At 39.5% G+C, this 17,184-nt stretch overlaps 1 protein-coding gene across 2 annotated transcripts in view; it reads left to right on the forward strand.

Moving 5' to 3' along the window:
- The window catches only part of PLCB1 (phospholipase C beta 1), a 425,476-nt gene that overhangs the window by 279,448 nt on the left and 128,844 nt on the right, over positions 1-17,184 (forward strand). The gene's annotated exons all lie outside the window — the stretch shown is intronic.

The raw sequence follows: 17,184 nt of genomic DNA on the forward strand, positions 1-17,184 counted from the left end.
ATGAATAGTAATAAATCAATTGCCAAATGGCTGGTGTTTGGAAATTTCCTTATGTGCTTTAATTTTTAAGAAGGCTTGTATAAAAGTGAGTTGTTCAGGATCTCGTTACATTATGGATCAGAGATGGGACATTGATGCGGATTTCCAGCATCTCTGCTTAGTTAATGTGTAAGCAGGGGAAGGACAGCCTTTGTTTCTCGAATTTTGTGAAATTTATCATACACCTTTGGGAGGAATTGTGGCAGAAATGTACTGGTTGTTCTTGACTTTCTGATGCAATACATTTCTAAAAGTTTCTAAGTTCAAAGGGACCCAAGGGCTTTGGGAGCTCAATTCCCATAGTCTCAATTTAAACCTGTGCTTGTGAAACCAATAAGTGTTTTGAAAACCACTAAGCGATGGAACCATAGGTCCAGGGGCGTCCTCTGTCTCTTAAAGACTTTAATCATTTAGGAACAAAAGCTATACTCATGTACAGGGCTAGGAATGAAGAGCAGGAAACCAATGCTTGCCAGGGAGAGGAGACACGAAAAAGCTAGAGTCCCTCTTTAGTGACAAAGAATATACTTCCTACTGTCCTAGTTGGTGGGAGCAAGAAAAGAAATAGGTTATTACTAGCTAGTATTTTGAGAGTGTTTTTTTACTGAGAGATTTTTTTGACTGTAACATAAGCTTTAAAGATAGAGCTTAGAGATTTTCCTGGCCAATGGATCGGTACACCAGCTTATACTTACTAGAAGACATCTTTGAGATAAGCGATAGACTAACTGTATTTTTTCTCTCTTTTAAATATGCATACGTTTAAATAATATCTCTAGCTATTTTAAGGCATTCGGGACTATGTTATGTGGCATTAACTGAAAAGTTAATTAGGAGACCCACAAAGACAAAATCTTTAGATTTCTGTAGAAGAAAAGAACTTTCTTCTTACATTGTTTCTTTCTCCAGATTTTCTCAACTGCACCTATGCATAAATAGAGTATGTTAGTTTTAGATAGACATGTCTTTAGAAAGATTCTAAGGAAGCTTGTTTCATGACTCTCTCTGAATTTCAGTGTTAAGTCTGTTTTGTTGGTGCAGATTTATTGGCACTTGTGCTGGGCTCTTTTAGGTAATAAAATAAGCAATTAGCATTAGATTAAAACATAATTAATTTTATACTGTATTTACTACATGTGTTTTTTCCCATGGCAGCATTAACACCAGGCAGTATTCACTCAAATACAAATGTGTTTTTCCTCTTTTAAACATCAACACATTTAAATCATTTTGGCCTCATCACATTAAATTCACCTTTTGGTAACTACTTAAGAATAGGTACGCATTAGAGTCTTTTGATGGCAGAAGAGGGCCATTTCCTAGGCAACAGATTTTATTGTCACAAGCAAGCACTTCTAAGACATCCTTCATAGTATAGTTCTATTTAAAGCACAAGCTCTGGTATATGAACCATTTAGTCAAACAGTGGGGCTTTCTGTCATGGAAACATTTGTAGGAAGTGTTAGCAAGTGTTGCAATACTTCAACCTGCTAGCTTTTACATTGGAAGTTAAGAATATTTATCAGAAAACCCATTAACTTGGGGATTCTCAATGTTTTCCAGTATTGCAGTGTTACAACAGAAGACCTCTCAGCTTAGGTTCTCATTCTTGAATGAAGACAGAGCAATAAATCCCAGTCAAATCAAAGTTCATTACTCTTTAAAATTTATAAGCTTATAATTTATAAGGCACAGAAGTCCTAGCTTAACTCATGTTCTCAGCCATAAGTGCTAAGTTAGGTAACTTGCCAGAAAGCCCTTTTTATTTTTAAAAATAACTATGCAGCAAGTGCTAGCTGAATAAATATATCATCTTACATAAGCTCATGGAATCTATTCTTGTTAAAATAAATTAGCAAAATAGGGTTCTATACTGCATTGTCTTTTCAGTTGCTTGTTTTTTGAGTTACTTGTTAAGTTGTAAAATTCATTTCAGATCCTGCAGTTGTTCAGAAGATTGTATCTCAAGTAAAAAGCTTACCCTCTTAAAATCTTTCAGAATGTAAAAAGCTTATCATATTCTGTAACTCTGTTTTTGCATCTGCATTACAGGTGAAGAGTCTGATCTTTCCTGCTTAACTGTAACAACTTGATAAAGAACGTAAAATGAAACGGTGGGGTGGACTACTAGTAGTGAATTTTGCAACAGTGGAAAAGACATAGTGATGACAAGATAACTTTATGTGGCTTTGTAACAAAACAAAATTGTTTTTAACTTTATTCTTTGGTGGCATTTTAGAAGATTAGGACTTGGCTTGGATCTGAGACCTATGCGCTTACCCATAGAGTTAGATTTTGCTGTTGCCCTAGCATTTGTAAAAGCATTCATCCCCAAGATGTTTAGAGTCCCAGGAAGGGAAAGTCTCCTACTCTTCTCTGTATCATACAGATGCTTTGAAAGAAGCATGAGATTTCCAGAAATGTATTCTGGGATTGATTCCGGTATCTGGTGCCAGGAATAGCACCACTGATATCAGTAAAAGTGTAATGAGTATCAAATGAACAGATCAGGTCAGGATTTTACAGTTTTTTGTAGATGTGAGATTCTATTTTTCCTATCCGTGATAATCCTCAAACAAAGACATATTGTGGAATTTATATCTTAAGATCTCCAGGGCAAAGGCTAATACTGATAATGTAAAATAATCAGGCAGATTGTTTGTTATAAGGTTGAATCTGAAGAGAAAAGATACTGATTTTGGTTGGGGAAGCACTAGCCACTTGCCATAGAAAGAGCAGTGCACTTGAAATATCAAAAACAAATATGAAATCTTCTTTGTCCAGAGCGAGTAAGAAGTCCTCCTGCTATAAAATTTTGGAAGAGTAATAGCCAATAAGAAATTTTATCTTGGAACACTTGGCTGCTCATACTCCTCCTCCCTCTTCTTTTTGCGCGACAAGAACAGAGATTTTTTTCATAGAATCATAGAATCAGTAAGGTTGGAAGGGACCTCTGGAGATCAGCTAGTCCAACCTCCCCCCTCAGCAGGGTCACCTAGAGCAGGTTAGACAGGGTTGCATCCAGGTGGGCCTTGAAGATCTCCAGAGAAGGAGACTCCACAACCTCTCTGGGCAACCTGCTCCAGTGCTCCGTCACTCTCACAGGGAAGAAATTCCCCCTCATGGTCAGGCGGAACTGCCTGTGCTTCAATTTCTGCCCATTGCCTCTTGTCCTGTCACATGAGACAACTGAAAAGAGTTTGTCCCCATCCCCTTGACACCCTCCCTTCAGGTACTTGTACACATTGATAAGATCCCCCCTCAGTCTCCTCTTCCCCAGGCTGAAGAGGCCCAGCTCTCACAGCCGTTCCTCACAGGGCAGGTGCTCCAGCCCTCTCATCATCTTCGTAGCCCTACACTGGACTCTGCAGTAGCTCCATGTCTCTCTTGTAGTGGGGAGCCCAGAACTGGACACAGTACTCGAGACAAGGCCTCCCCAGGGCTAAGTGGTGGGAGAAGTCTGACTCTTATTTTGTCTGGTATCATGAAGAGTGTTTTCAGGCAAAAGAGGAGGCAGAGTATGTTTTCAGTGATTTTCTAGCTTTCACACATGTTTTGTTTCCATGTGCATGTGGCCATAGCTCGGACCTATTTGGAGTTGCATATCAAAGAGATGCCCAGTACTTTGAAGTCAACCTCCTTTGTTCCATTCAAAATCCTCTCTAAATTGACCTTTATGCTTTAAATCTGTCAGAGGAGTCTTCTATGGCTTTCCTACCCTCCTTCATCCCACTCCTCTTCCAGGGTATGCACAGAATGAACCAGACCTGTAATAATATTTAAGCTGACCCTAGTAGCTAATTCCTCTGCCACATCCTGGAGACCTCTCCCACATTCTGGAAACCGAATGGCCCCCAGACGGAAACTCCACAGACATTATCCAATGTCCTAACTCTGAAAATGGATGAAAAATCCTGGAACAAGGACTTAGGTGACAGCGCTGCAGAGCAAATGCGGGTGGAGATTTTGGAGTATGCATGTGGCTGCACCATTCCCTTCTGCAGGAGCTTTTGCTCAGGGATAGATCAAGAGAGTTTTACATGAATACTGCATTTCAAGGGTTATGGAGAAACATTCTGCTGTTCCTGCCTGCCTTACTGTGTTTGACTTCGCCTCAGACTATCAATGCCCATAAATAGAAAACTTTTACTTTAGAAGTGAAACAGTTTCTTTTTGCTGTTGTTTTACTGCCTCTTTTGTGAACGCAGTTCAATTTTAGCAGTAGCATTTATTATTTGAAGATGGATATCAGATAAAGTCTACTTCTGAAAACATAAAACAGCATGGATGGGGCCAACTCAAGTGCTGAAGGAAACAAATATAGATGAACTTAAATAAACATTGCCTCTTCATTATGACTGCTACAGACGTAGTGCTTTGCAGCTGCAAAAGGCCCCTAAGGACAAAAGGACTGAAGACTCTTGTGATCCAGTGGATGAAATCTGGAACTGGAGGCAGAAAAGCACAGTTTTCTTGGCTCTGCCACAAATGAGCTGAATGCTGAATAACATTTGTCAGTTCCCTTTTATGCACTTCTTTATTTTTTGCCTTATCCTTTGGTTGACTTCTCTGAAGAGATAGTCAGTCTGTGCCTTGAGGAGCTAACAGTCTCTGAGTCTTTCTGTATGTATGTATGGTATCTGTCATAACAGGGCTGTTAAGTTCACAGAATCATAGAATGGTAAGGTTGGAAGGGACCTCTGGAGATCATCTGCTCCAACCCTTAGCGTAGCGCATATGGGGACTGAACCCGCTAGCAGTGCCATGCTCTAACCAGCTGAGCTAAAGCTGCCCCCAAAGTTAGCTGGACTATGTGTGCTACTATAATCCAACTACCATTTGAGGAAATTTCACTTATAATGTCAGATGTAATCACCTATTGTGACAGTATCCCTTAATTGGAATATGACTGTTGCCTATCAATACTTCAGGGTTAAACATTGGGAAGGGAGAAAGAAGTAGTAAGCTAAAAGACAATGTTGGCGTAAGAATAGAGGAGCGTAAATTTGCCTTGGATAAATTTAGGCTGGAAATGAAGAGCAGTTTCCTAACATTATGGTTCTGGCACAGCCTGCCGGAGGTAGTAAAAAGGGCAAAAAAGGCAATTATTATTAAGATGGAGCTTGATTTGTTTGTGAAAGGGATTGTATAATGTGTGCTTACAGCTGTAGGACCAGCCTTGAGGATGAGACAAGGAAGTCCTTGCCAAGATCATCTTTTTTGTTTATTTGAATTGTCTTTGCAAAACCATGCCTTTATTCTTTTCCACTTCTTTTTAGTATAAGTCTCTTCTTCAACTGGAGGAGTTTTTGGAAATACGTTAACCTAGCTGAAAGTTGTTCCCAGTTTTTTTTCACACCTGTAGAGGGCTCACATTCCATTCTTCTTTCTTCCCATTATAGTTCAAAATAGATGTTTTGGCAAGTGCAGCAAGAGCTTGTGTAGAGAAGTATCACTTTACAGAAGAAAAGAATTTGTATTTTTAGATGACTTTTAATGCAATTTAGCAGTTGGAAGTAAGCCAGCTTAGTTAGTAGAACCTTATTACATCTTCCAGGATTAATCCTAGACATTTTACAGAATGTATTTTTCAGAAGTTTGGGAAGACAATGATGTATTCCGGTAGTGCCACTCATTCAAGGTTCTGTCTGAAATAAATCTTGTATTGCTGGGATTGATGGTATTTTTATCTGTCTGATTTAAAATCTTTCCAGTTATCTATTTGTCTGCCTGCCTTAGAAATCTGTTGTGTCATAATGTGCTCATTCCCCTGCTAGCTGGGAACGAGTGTTTCTGTAGCGCATCATCAGTAGGTTTAACTGAACTTAAACTATCATCTACCTTGTCATATCCTGTAAGGAATTACTTACCTACCCTCTCAGAATTCCTCTCTTACCACATTTGTGCTGAAAGGTTTAGCGCAGCTAGAGAGAGGGCTTATGGCTGTAAAATTTTGTGACCCACGGAGTTTCTATCCACAGTAATCATTGCAGACGGTTGTAGTTGGGTTTAAAACATTCAGGAATAGCCAAACTCAAGATGTCTGCTGGGAGGCTGGAGTGTAGCTCACTGTGTTCTGCCTTTGCTTAATCTGTCTTGATGTAACGGGTGAGACCTGCTCAGGTGCTAGGGCCTTTAGCACCTCCTCTTGGATCACATGCCTGACCTCCACCAAAGTCCGTACAGCAGCAGGCATGTCTCCGGGTAAATAACAGTTATGGTAGGAAAGTGGATCCTGAGGACAGATTCCACCCTGTCTTTAGCTGACACTTCAGGAACATCTTTTACATCAGTGTATTGCTCTGCATTACCTTATAACATGAGCTAAAATCATCAAGACATAGCTTCATTGTGATTTTTCATGGCCAAGTTCCCACTCTTGGTAGAGAACCTGGAAGACAGTAGCTGAGGCTTGCTAATGTGAGGACTGAATGAACCAGGTCAATGATTTTAAGCAAAATTAGATTTGGGCAGGAAACAAAAAAAGTAAAAAGCAGAAAAGTAAATGCTTACCAAGGAATGTGCTGCAGTTCCGTGTGGTTTTATAGCTAACTTTAGGTGCAGTATTTCATAAACATCCAACTTAAAGATGATGATGATCATCATGCTTGAGTCTGACTTAAAAGAGTGCTTGCTCATCTACACTGGAATGAAATTCTTCCTCAGTCCTTAAAAAACACTAATATGTCTTCAGCTATATATATATGGGTGTGTGTGTGCATGCATGCATGTGTGCATGCGTATGTTAATGTTCCAGAAACTATTTTGGTTTAAAGAAAGAACTGTCTGTAATTGAGTTGAAAACAGTGGAGCTAAGCTGAGTGTAGTGTCAAGCAAAGCCTAAAACATTACTACTGCTTTGTAAATAAAGTAGTGAGGACTTTGAGACTTTGCCTGAGGAGAGATCCATAGCTAATTAACAGGATATCCAGAGGGCATCAAAGATCTATGGGAAGCATGTTGGATATTGTATGGAAGTATGTGCAGAATAGGAAGCAACCAGATGTAGCATTCAAAGTGAAGATAATGAGGCTTTGATACCACCAGTGACTGGAGTCTGTGTTTATGCTTAGTGCATCAATAAAGTAAGTGAAGAATAAAAAAAGTCCGTGATAGACCCAAAGCAGAGGATGATAACCAGTAGGAGACTGCATCATATTACATATAGAGATCTGATTAGAAGTGTATAAAAGAGAATTAAAGTGTAGATTTGTTTGATTTAAGATGTTGGACAGTTCTGTATTTGTCAGCTATCATAGATATATGCTTGATAATACTCTCTGCAATTAATAAAACGGTGTTTTACAGTGTAACAGAGTTCAAATAATTGTGCTTCTTAACACATGACAGTGAATGATTTCTGCTTACCAGAATATGTGAACTATGGCCGTGCTTTTTTGTAGCAGAGATTTTTAAAGCTGCTGTGGAGATTTAGATGATCGATGTCCATTAAAATGCGTGTGCTTCCAACATTTACTTTCTGAGGAGGAGAAAGTGCTGAGCATTTAAAATCTCCCCTGCTTATATGTGTGTTTTGCTGTTTTCTAGCATTACTAGAGAAAAATACATGTGTTCTGTGGGTCACAACTCTTCTTTCTTGGGTGTTTGAAAAGGACTTAAACAACCTGTGACTTCTGATAAAATAAACAGTTTGCTCAACATTGTGCAGCCACTTTAAGATCTCATTATAGTGAATGGCTCATAAGAAAAGGCCTAGATGAGATTTGGAAACTGCTGCTGTTCTTCACAGGTGAAACTCAATCATCCTTTTGCATTTGAGATGGCAGTGTCCTTGGAACGCTCCCAAAGTTTTGGTTCTAATTGAAAAGGCTCTTTATTATAAAGATAGAGGTTTTGCTACTTAACATGGCTTTCCTAAAAACCTATGGTAAAGGTTTCCATCCCTAAAAGTTGACAAGGTGTCTTGAGCTGCAGTGCCTCTTTTGAACCCCTATCAAGAAAGTGTTTTTTTCTTTTACAATTTATTTGAGCTATCCAGTGTTAGTTTTCTTTGTGCTCCGGCACAGACATAAAAGTAATAGCTTCATTAGAATGATGACCAGTTCTGATTCAAACATTTAATTCTGCTTTGCTTGTTTGGTGATGCTTATTCTGCAAAATATTCTAGATCATACTGTCCTTGGCCATGTGTTGTTTTTGCATGAATTTTATGTGTGATACCTAAGCACAATAGGTTTCCAGTGTTTTCTGTCCCTGACTGCTTGTCATTCAGTATGCATTAAGTTTGGATGTTATACAGAAGATACAGTTCTCTGCTTATATTCAGATTTTGCCATATTTTATTACATTTGGGGATACAGCAGTGAACCTTGCTCTACTCCTTTCTTACTGTTTTTTTGTTGTTTCTTTTTCCAGAATCTGTTGCCAAAGAAAGCTTGTTTAGCTTTGGTTTTGGTTTGTGGCAGAGTTGCTGTATTTCGAGAAAGGGTAGTTCAGCAAATATAACTGGGAATACAATTTGATTTTAATATGAAAATTTGAACTGAGATTTGAATGTAACAGCATATTCTTCTGGAGTGTACCTGGTCTGGTTTGGTTTAAAATGATTTAAGTAATGAAAAAAATAATAAATCTCTTGTGAGACTGTTTCATAGTGCAATTAGTTGCAGTATTGCAAAGATTTTGCAAATACTCATTCACTCCAAGTTTTCTATTATTTACCATGATTTCATTACCTTGTTCTGCCCTGGTCACATTAACCATACTTCTTCATCCTTATGACTCTTGTTGACTATTACATTATTTCAACGTAGACTTTACGTGTGTGATCTCTTTCTTATTTTGGCGTGTGTTATGCCATGTATTATTATTCACTGCACTTATCTAAATAGTCTTCTATATACAGACATTTCTGTAGTACAGACATACTAAGTAATGAAAACTATATTCATGAGACTAGATATAGTGTCAGTGCTCCTGTAAAATCCTTGAGGCTGTTGATAGTTAATTTAGTTAAGCATAATATTATGTCCATTAAATCTGTGGGATTGCCTGTGTGGCTAGAATTGATCATATATTTGACACTGTCTTTGACACTGTCTCCCATAACATCTTCCTAGACAAGCTCAGGAAGCGTGGGCTAGATGAGTGGACAGTGAGGTGGATTGAGAACTGGCTGAAAGGCAGAGCTCAGAGGGTTGTCATCAGTGGTGTGGAGTCTAGTTGGAAGCATGTAGCTAGTGGCATCCCCCAGGGCTCAGGACTGGCTCCCATCCTGTTCAACTTCTTCATCAATGACCTGGATGAGGGGACAGAGTGCCTCCTCAGCAAGTTTGCTGATGATACCAAGCTGGGAGGAGTGGCTGACACACCTGAGGGCTGTGCTGCCATTCAGAGAGACCTGGACAGGCTGGAGAGCTGGGCGGAGAGGAACCTCCTGAGGTTCAACTAGGGCAAGTGCAGGGTCCTGCACGTAGGCAGAAATAACCCTAGGCACCAGGACAAGCTGGGGGCTGACCTGCTGGAGAGCAGTTCTGCAGAGAAGGACCTAGGAATGCTGGTGAATGACAAATTGACCATGAGCGAGCAATGTGCCCTTGTGGCCAAGAAGGCCAATGCTCTCCTAGGGTGCATTAGGAAGAGTGTTGCCAGCAGGTGGAGGGAGGTGATCCTGCCCCTCTCCTCAGCCCTGGGGAGGCCTCATCTCCAGTACTGTGCCAGTTCTGCGCTCCCCACTACAAGAGAGACATGGAGCTACTGGAGAGAGTCCAGCGTAGGGCTACAAAGATGATCAGAGGGCTGGAGCACCTGGCCTGTGAGGAACGGCTGCGAGAGCTGGGCCTCTTCAGCCTGGGGAAGAGAAGACTGAGGGGGGATCTTATCAATGTGTACAAGTACCTGAAGGGAGGGTGTCAAGGGGATGGGGACAAACTCTTTTCAGTTGTCCCATGTGATAGGACAAGAGGTAATGGACAGAAATTGAACCACAGGAAGTTCCGCCTGAGCGTGAAGGGGAATTTCTTCCCTGTGAGAGTGACGAAGCACTGGAACAGGTTGCCCAGAGAGGTTGTGGAGTCTCCTTCTCTGGAGATCTTCAAGGCCCACCTGGATGCAACCTTGACTAACCTGCTCTAGGTGACCCTGCTGAGGGGGTAGGTTGGACTAGCTGATCTCCAGAGGTCCCTTCCATCCTTACTGATTCTATGATTCTATGATATATATGTATTTTGATATATTTGATGACATGCATCTTTGCCACTTTCATCAATGACTTGATAGCCAATCACATTAGATTTTCCTTTTTTGTCGAACTCCTTTTTTTGATGCAGATGTACACAGATGTATTGCTCTGCGTCCTCTCTGTTTTTCAGGATGCTGGATTACCAGGCATCTCCTTCCCAATTCAACTCCGTATTTTGGATTTTCCTTTGCCTGAAATATTAGCTACCATTTTTCAAGTTCACTGTCATTTGCTTTCCTTCCCATTTATCTGTTTCATTACGTAGTATCATTTTGTTTTGGTAACAGCTCTAAGTGTACTGTCTGTTCTTTAAGCACTAGGTTGTTGATTCTGCTTTTTCAGATTATTAAAGACTATATGAAACTAGACCTACTGCTGACCAGTGTGGCAGCCTCTGGACTTCCCTCATGATTTTAGTTTTCAGATTTAGAGGAACTCCTCTAATCTTGTAATCTGGCCTCAGTTTACTTTTATCTCTTCTTTCTACTGGATTAATTTTTCCAGTAAGGAAAAATCTGAATTTTGAAACTTTTTTGTATGTGTCACTAACATTCGGATACAGTAATTCAAATGTATTGCCCTTTCTCTGCTTACTTATCCATTTGATAAAACTGTTTTGACTAGTGTGACGTTTTCACTTTGGTGATCACTGAGGAAATTGCTAAAATGAAGGAGTTGGTGACTTCTTCCTCTTGTTATGTAAGTAGTGTAAGTAGTGGTTGGTCCAAACATATTTTGAAGTATGTACAGATCCTGACATGAAGCTGAAAGTCTTTCTGCAGTGTTTTTTGTGACATAGAGCAGCATTGACTTTACTGGGGGTTTTCACAGCTCTAGGGAACATTTTCAGTCTGCGACAACTTTACACTGTATTCTCTTTTTGTGTTGATTTTGCTGTTAAGAGGATGTTACCTGGATAATGCAGTACTCCCTAATTTACAAACCCTAATACAGACAGAAAGCCCAGTTACGCCATAGCAGTATAGTAATAGAATGCACGTCTGGAAAGCTGAATGCGCTTCTTCATCACTTCAAAAGCTACTTGGATGCAAAGGTTGAAAGTGGCAGCAGAAAGGCTGTGGCACACAATGCGAGTGTTGTGTTTGTCCTTGCGAACTTCTCTGCTGGCACGCAGTAGCTGATGTGTAGCCAGGGCTATATGCCTCCTAGTCTGCACCATCCACCAAAATTTTAATATCTCATCAACTGTAAATTGCTGTGCTAGTTTGTGAAATAATTTCCCAATGGAGCATATTGTACAGATATCTTACAGGTTTATGAAATATCTGAAATACATGTTTTAATCTTTGAGTTTAGAGGACTACTCAGTTGTATAGGATTACAGTGAATGTGATTAATGTTACAGATTGCATTGAAATAGGCCTGATTTCTCTGTCAGATAAAATACCAGTGTCATTCTATCTTACTGGCTGAGAGATAGGAAGTGCCAGTTAATTGTCACTTTTCCTTTTTTGTCTGCGTTCTTTTTTACTATAATAAAACCTGTTGGCACAATCATGCCTTGCAGTTACTTTATAACTGAGTGAGCAACAGAAGGGGCTTAAACAATTGGAAGGCACTATTAAATGTGCAAATATATGGAAAAAAAAATGTGTGAGATCCATCCAGGCAAACCTGTTGACATCTTAGAAGGAAATGTGCATTTTTTCACTATCCTACAGAAAAAAATCCACAAATCTGAAGGGACAAACAACATTAAAGTTCCAAAGTAGAAAGAAAAGTAAGCAGATCGGTGGACTTGTTTTCCATCTGTTGTGCCTATCTTGTTTTCTGTCCTATTCTGTCACAAGATCTGGCCCAAACGAAGCCCCCATGAGGCCCCCAGAAGGTTGAGAAGTTTGCAGGATGAGCTACGCTGCTGTATTTCATCCAGAGTAGTAAATTTCTGGGGTTTTTACCTTATCCTGGGCCCCTGCAGAGGGCATGGATTGGGTGAAGAAGCTTCTTTTAGAGTAGAACCTCAGCACTATTCTGAAGCTTCACATCTCTTACCTTTTATGTTCGGTGTGGCACTGTAGGTGTTGAGAGCCCAGGGATTGGTTTACATTCTGGTCTTAATGAGGTGTCAAGATGCCAAGGATCCAAAAGCATTTCCACATTCAAAAACAATGTTCCTGTCATGCTGGCCCACTAATGAGGTTGAGAAGGCAGGAATTTGTATAGTTATTTATGTCTCATCTGTCTCAACTGGAGAGAAATTGTTGTGTGTACTTTTGCCAGCCTTAGAAAATGCATGAGCATGAGGATATTATCAATGTCTAGGCTTGCACAGGATACTGCATAGTGCCCTGGCCAAGCACAAGGACTGTTACAGCCTTCGACTAGAAAAATAAGCTGTATTTTTCTAGATCTAGTCCAAAAGGATTTTTAAGAGCCTTGTGACAACACTGTAAGTCTTTAAATAAAGCAGTCTAGTCACTTTGGGGAGAGAATTTGCGAAGTATGCCCTATCCTATCAATCAATTTAGTTGACTGGCTGGAATTCCTGTTTCAGAACAACTTTGCATTCACCATCTCCCAGGAAGGGGGAGATTCCAGACCTGATAAACTGCAGATGAGAAAAGTTTGCCTGATGAGTATTGGCAATATCTAAGACGAACCAAAGAAGAGGGAGGAAGGAAATGAATTGATGGATTCACTTCATTTTGTCCATAGATTTTGTGAATTGTCAGTAGATCGTTGGCCAGATATGTGTCACCTGCCTGAAGACAACTGCTAAAAAAAAGGATTTGGGATGACAGAACTGACTTCTTTTGCCTTTTAGTACTGACAAATGCTGACCAAAAAGAAGCCATGTTTCTTGCAGACAAAGTCACAACTACATTTTTATATACTTTTCTTTATACTATTACCCGTGAACATTTACATCTTTGATCCAAATTTTATAGATCTTGAAAGGTATGTGATCATGTAGTTTTAGTTGATAAGGACGTACTGTGAAATATTCCAAGCTTGCCACTTCATTATAGTCTTTTTTCTCCCTTGTAACCACTTTGGAGCAGTCAGAGGGAGGGGAGCCAGTGATGCAAAAAAAGATCAAGCTGCTGCACAGACACTTTACATGTTTCAATTAATAAAGTTCATCACAGCCTGGGAAACTCAATAGAATCCCTATTAAATGTATTATCCTTCTATTAGGAAATCATTTCTCCTTCACACCAAATTTTCCTGAAAAAAATAACAAATTTGGTTGACTTCGCTTGGCTGTGGATCTGGTGATTCTTCTTTGATCTCTGCATGAATTCCAGCACCAAGCAGGTCTTTCAGAGCATTCATTCAAGATGTCCTGTGGAATCACTTGCTAAAATAGCAGCCTCACAGCTTGCTGCAGATGAAGCACTGAACTCCAGGACATTTTTGGAGTCCTCTGTATGGGCTTCCTCCTCAATTCAATTTCTTCAATATAGTAAGTCCCATGAAGAAAAAATATCCATATGTTAATCCATATGTTAATATGTAAACTACAAGAGCATGAGCATCTTTCCTTCTATGTAGGAATTAGATAGTTATGACAAACTTTGCAAGTAATCCAGCTGTGGCACATTATGCAGTTGCCTCTTAAAGAGATGTGCTGAGATAGTGGTTGTCTTTTGAGCAGAAGTGGATTTGAATTGAATGGAAAACTGAAAGATTGATTAGAATATGCTTAAACTTCTTTTTCGTGTTTAGAGTAAACTTTGAGATGATGAAAAAGAATCATTGTGATATGAATGGCACCAAGATTACCTTCACAATGAGTAGTTGTATCTTTGTGTGCACTTAAGAAAGTTATATATTTAGCAGAAGGCATTCCAGTGGCATGATGGGCAGGAGTTAACTGTTGGGCATTTAAATAGGCCAGACACCACAAGAAAAAGGAAGAATTTTTAAGCTAGTATTATCTGAGTTTTTTAAGCACCCATAGGGAAATTCTAATTAACCAGATAAATTTGAGAGAAAGTATTTGAAGAAAAATACAAATTCTTTGTACCAGTAAGCTCTGAACCCAGTAGAGCAAAGGATCTTAACTGAGTTCTGTAAGTGTTAACATAGATTCTGGTATGGTCACATCTTAGAGTTATATCAAAGACCGAGGGTTCAGATGATTTTAGAGCAGTTATGTGTGTATGTGTGTAGGAGGAAATGTGGAGCCGAAATATTTGGCTACAACAGAAACCAAATGGGAATTACGACCTGCCTAATTCTATATGGTTGAGCCCTCTGTCCAGTTCTCATCCTTGTGCTGCTTTCTTCTTTTTACAGAAGAGCATTTTAGTGTGAATCTACCTTTTCCCTGTATGTTTGTCTGCTACATTCTTTTCTCTCTAATATTTTCTATCTAATCATGTCGTTAAATCTTCCTAATATGTATCTGAAGATGAAAGGTGACAGCTGTTATTGAAAGAATGGATCATAAATTATCTTTTCTTGCAATTGTCTGAGGTAAATTTGTAGTATGCTTAAGAAAACAGAGAGCAAATCTTGCCAATAAATTGAGGCTATTTCATTTTGGATGGCTGTCCACTGAGGATTGTCCCTCTCTGCAGCTGGCCTCAGAATATCATTGATGTTGGTCACAAACAATCTACTCCTTAGTATCCAGGATGCAAAGTGTTTTTGACATCTGCCATCTCCATTCCACAGTCAAACTCTCACCAGTACGCTATCATCAGCTGTAATTGAACTTGCAGATTGCTTCAGGTTCTGAAATGCTGACTGCTGAATTATGATGGGAAAAATAGCATTCTACAGCCATAAGCTCAGATAACTGTGTAACTCAGAAGCTATGTAATTATAATACTGGTGAATAATACTTGCTGTGATTTATGTTAATATCAGTGGCAATGTGCAAAAGGACCACTCTGCAGACCTTGTATTCTTTCAACTTTCTGCAATGCAGAAGGGAGCAAGGAAGCAGAATGAACCACAAAATAGAGAGAAGGGAGGAAATGCTGTCCTCAGCATTGCTTTTTTATTCTGAACATGTTAAGTGAATAATAAGCACAGCAAGGCTCAGAAGACTGTGCATTTCAATTGCCAGCTTAACCCACAGATTTTCCATGGAATGTTATCCGGTCAATTTATCTGTAGCTTCAGGTCTCCGTTTGTAAAATAAGGCCTGCAGAGTCCCTATGGTTCAGGTATGATCTGAGGACTGAAAGCGTAGATCACACTGAGATGCTTGAATACTGTGTCAACATGAGTCTACATGAGTATCTGTATAGCAAAATATAAGCTGTAATAAGGATTCCACTGTTTCTTTGGCATGTTGTTAAAGGAGTTATGACAGCCACTTTGAGCCTGGGGCAGGAATGGCAGAACAACTTCAAGCCTCCTGCCCTGGCTGAAAGAGTGCCTTCGAAACAACACAGAGATACACAAAATTACTCTGTTGAGCTATCTCAAACAGCAGAACGAGCAGATCGCTGTAATGACATGGCTCGGCCAGTTCCCCACATTGCAGGTATCAGGTCATACTCATTTTTCTATTTTTGAGTGGTGTCAGTGTACACTAGAGATCATATCTAAATCTCAGTGAAATCAGTGCGGGGTGTTTTTGTGAATGGATTTAGATGAAGCTAACTCCATGATAGTGCCTCATACTGTTTACACTTATAATATGTATCTGGTGGATTCACACAGCAGATTGGTTGTTCATAAATTTTTTGTCAGGAGAAACCTCAATAGTGTTTTCTTCCTGGTTTTCCCTGTCTTATCTTTTTCCTAGTGAAGGGAAAAGTATGCAGGCCTCCATCTGGATCATTAATTACTCTGTAACAAAGCAGCTGTGGAGCCTGACAAGATTGCACCCAGAGTATAGTCTTAAAATAGTGGATGGACTTGATGTTTTTCCTTCCAACCATCTTACAGTTGTTGTCGTAAGAATGAGCGATAATTGCATTGCTCTGTATTATCACTACATTTTTTGTTGTAAGAATAGATTCATTTAGTGCTGCCATCATGAGTTCTTTTCAAAATGTGGCATCAGAACTTAAAACCGTTACGTCCTTTCCTCTCTAATCAAGAACCAAATACCAAGGTCTAAGTACAGGTTTTATGTAAATATTTCATGTGCTACATTTGCATTGTGTATACAATGGAAAATGGTAGTAGGTTGCCCCTTTCTCTTCTATATGTTAAAAAAAATGTATGTAAGATTATATGTTTTGAAATAAAGAGGGAGTTGACCCTAAAGGTGAGAGTAACAGAGGTAGAAGTAGAACTGAGGTCTTCCATTTTTCAGTCCCCAGTTGGTTGACTAACATTTTTAGATCGAGATACTACGCTGAATATGTCGAGGTCCAGGCAAGAAGTAAGAAATTCCCATAGTTGAGAGGCACCAATCAGGTAGCTACTTCATGGTTCTTTAAAGATAGAGAAGTCCTGTTTTACTTTAGAAAGTAACTGAATTAACTCTAACTAAGCAACTGAGCAAATCAACAGATGAAAGCAAGAAAAAAGAGTAAAAATATCAGGCAAGGAAAAATGTCTCATTGATTCAGCATTACACATCAAATATAGGCAACAGATTTTTTTTTAAGTCCAAATGTGCAAATCAACACTAACCCTACAATCAATATTCAGGCAGAAGAGTTGGTAGGAGAAATTTGTCCTGATGTAATAAACACATCTCCACTATTTTGGGGCTGAAGATAGAAGTTAGCTTTTTAATTTGCCTGCAGCATATAAAATGTTCGTTTATGCTGGCACTCCAGTGAGATACGAATTGGAACACAGGTAAAGGAACTACAGAAGAAAGCTTAGTTACCGCTTGCTTTGCAGTTTAGTTCCATTCAGATACGCACCCGGGATCATATTCAAAAGAGAATGAAATTGCCTGTTTCTTTGCGTGGCTCTCTGTTTACTGGTTTCCTGGTTTCCTCCAGCAGGGATACCTTCTCTTGTCCCCAGAAGATCCCCTTCCTTGGTACTCCTTAATTTAC

Source organism: Rhea pennata, chromosome 3 (assembly GCF_028389875.1).
Source record: "Rhea pennata isolate bPtePen1 chromosome 3, bPtePen1.pri, whole genome shotgun sequence".
In the NCBI taxonomy this organism is placed as follows: domain Eukaryota; kingdom Metazoa; phylum Chordata; class Aves; order Rheiformes; family Rheidae; genus Rhea; species Rhea pennata.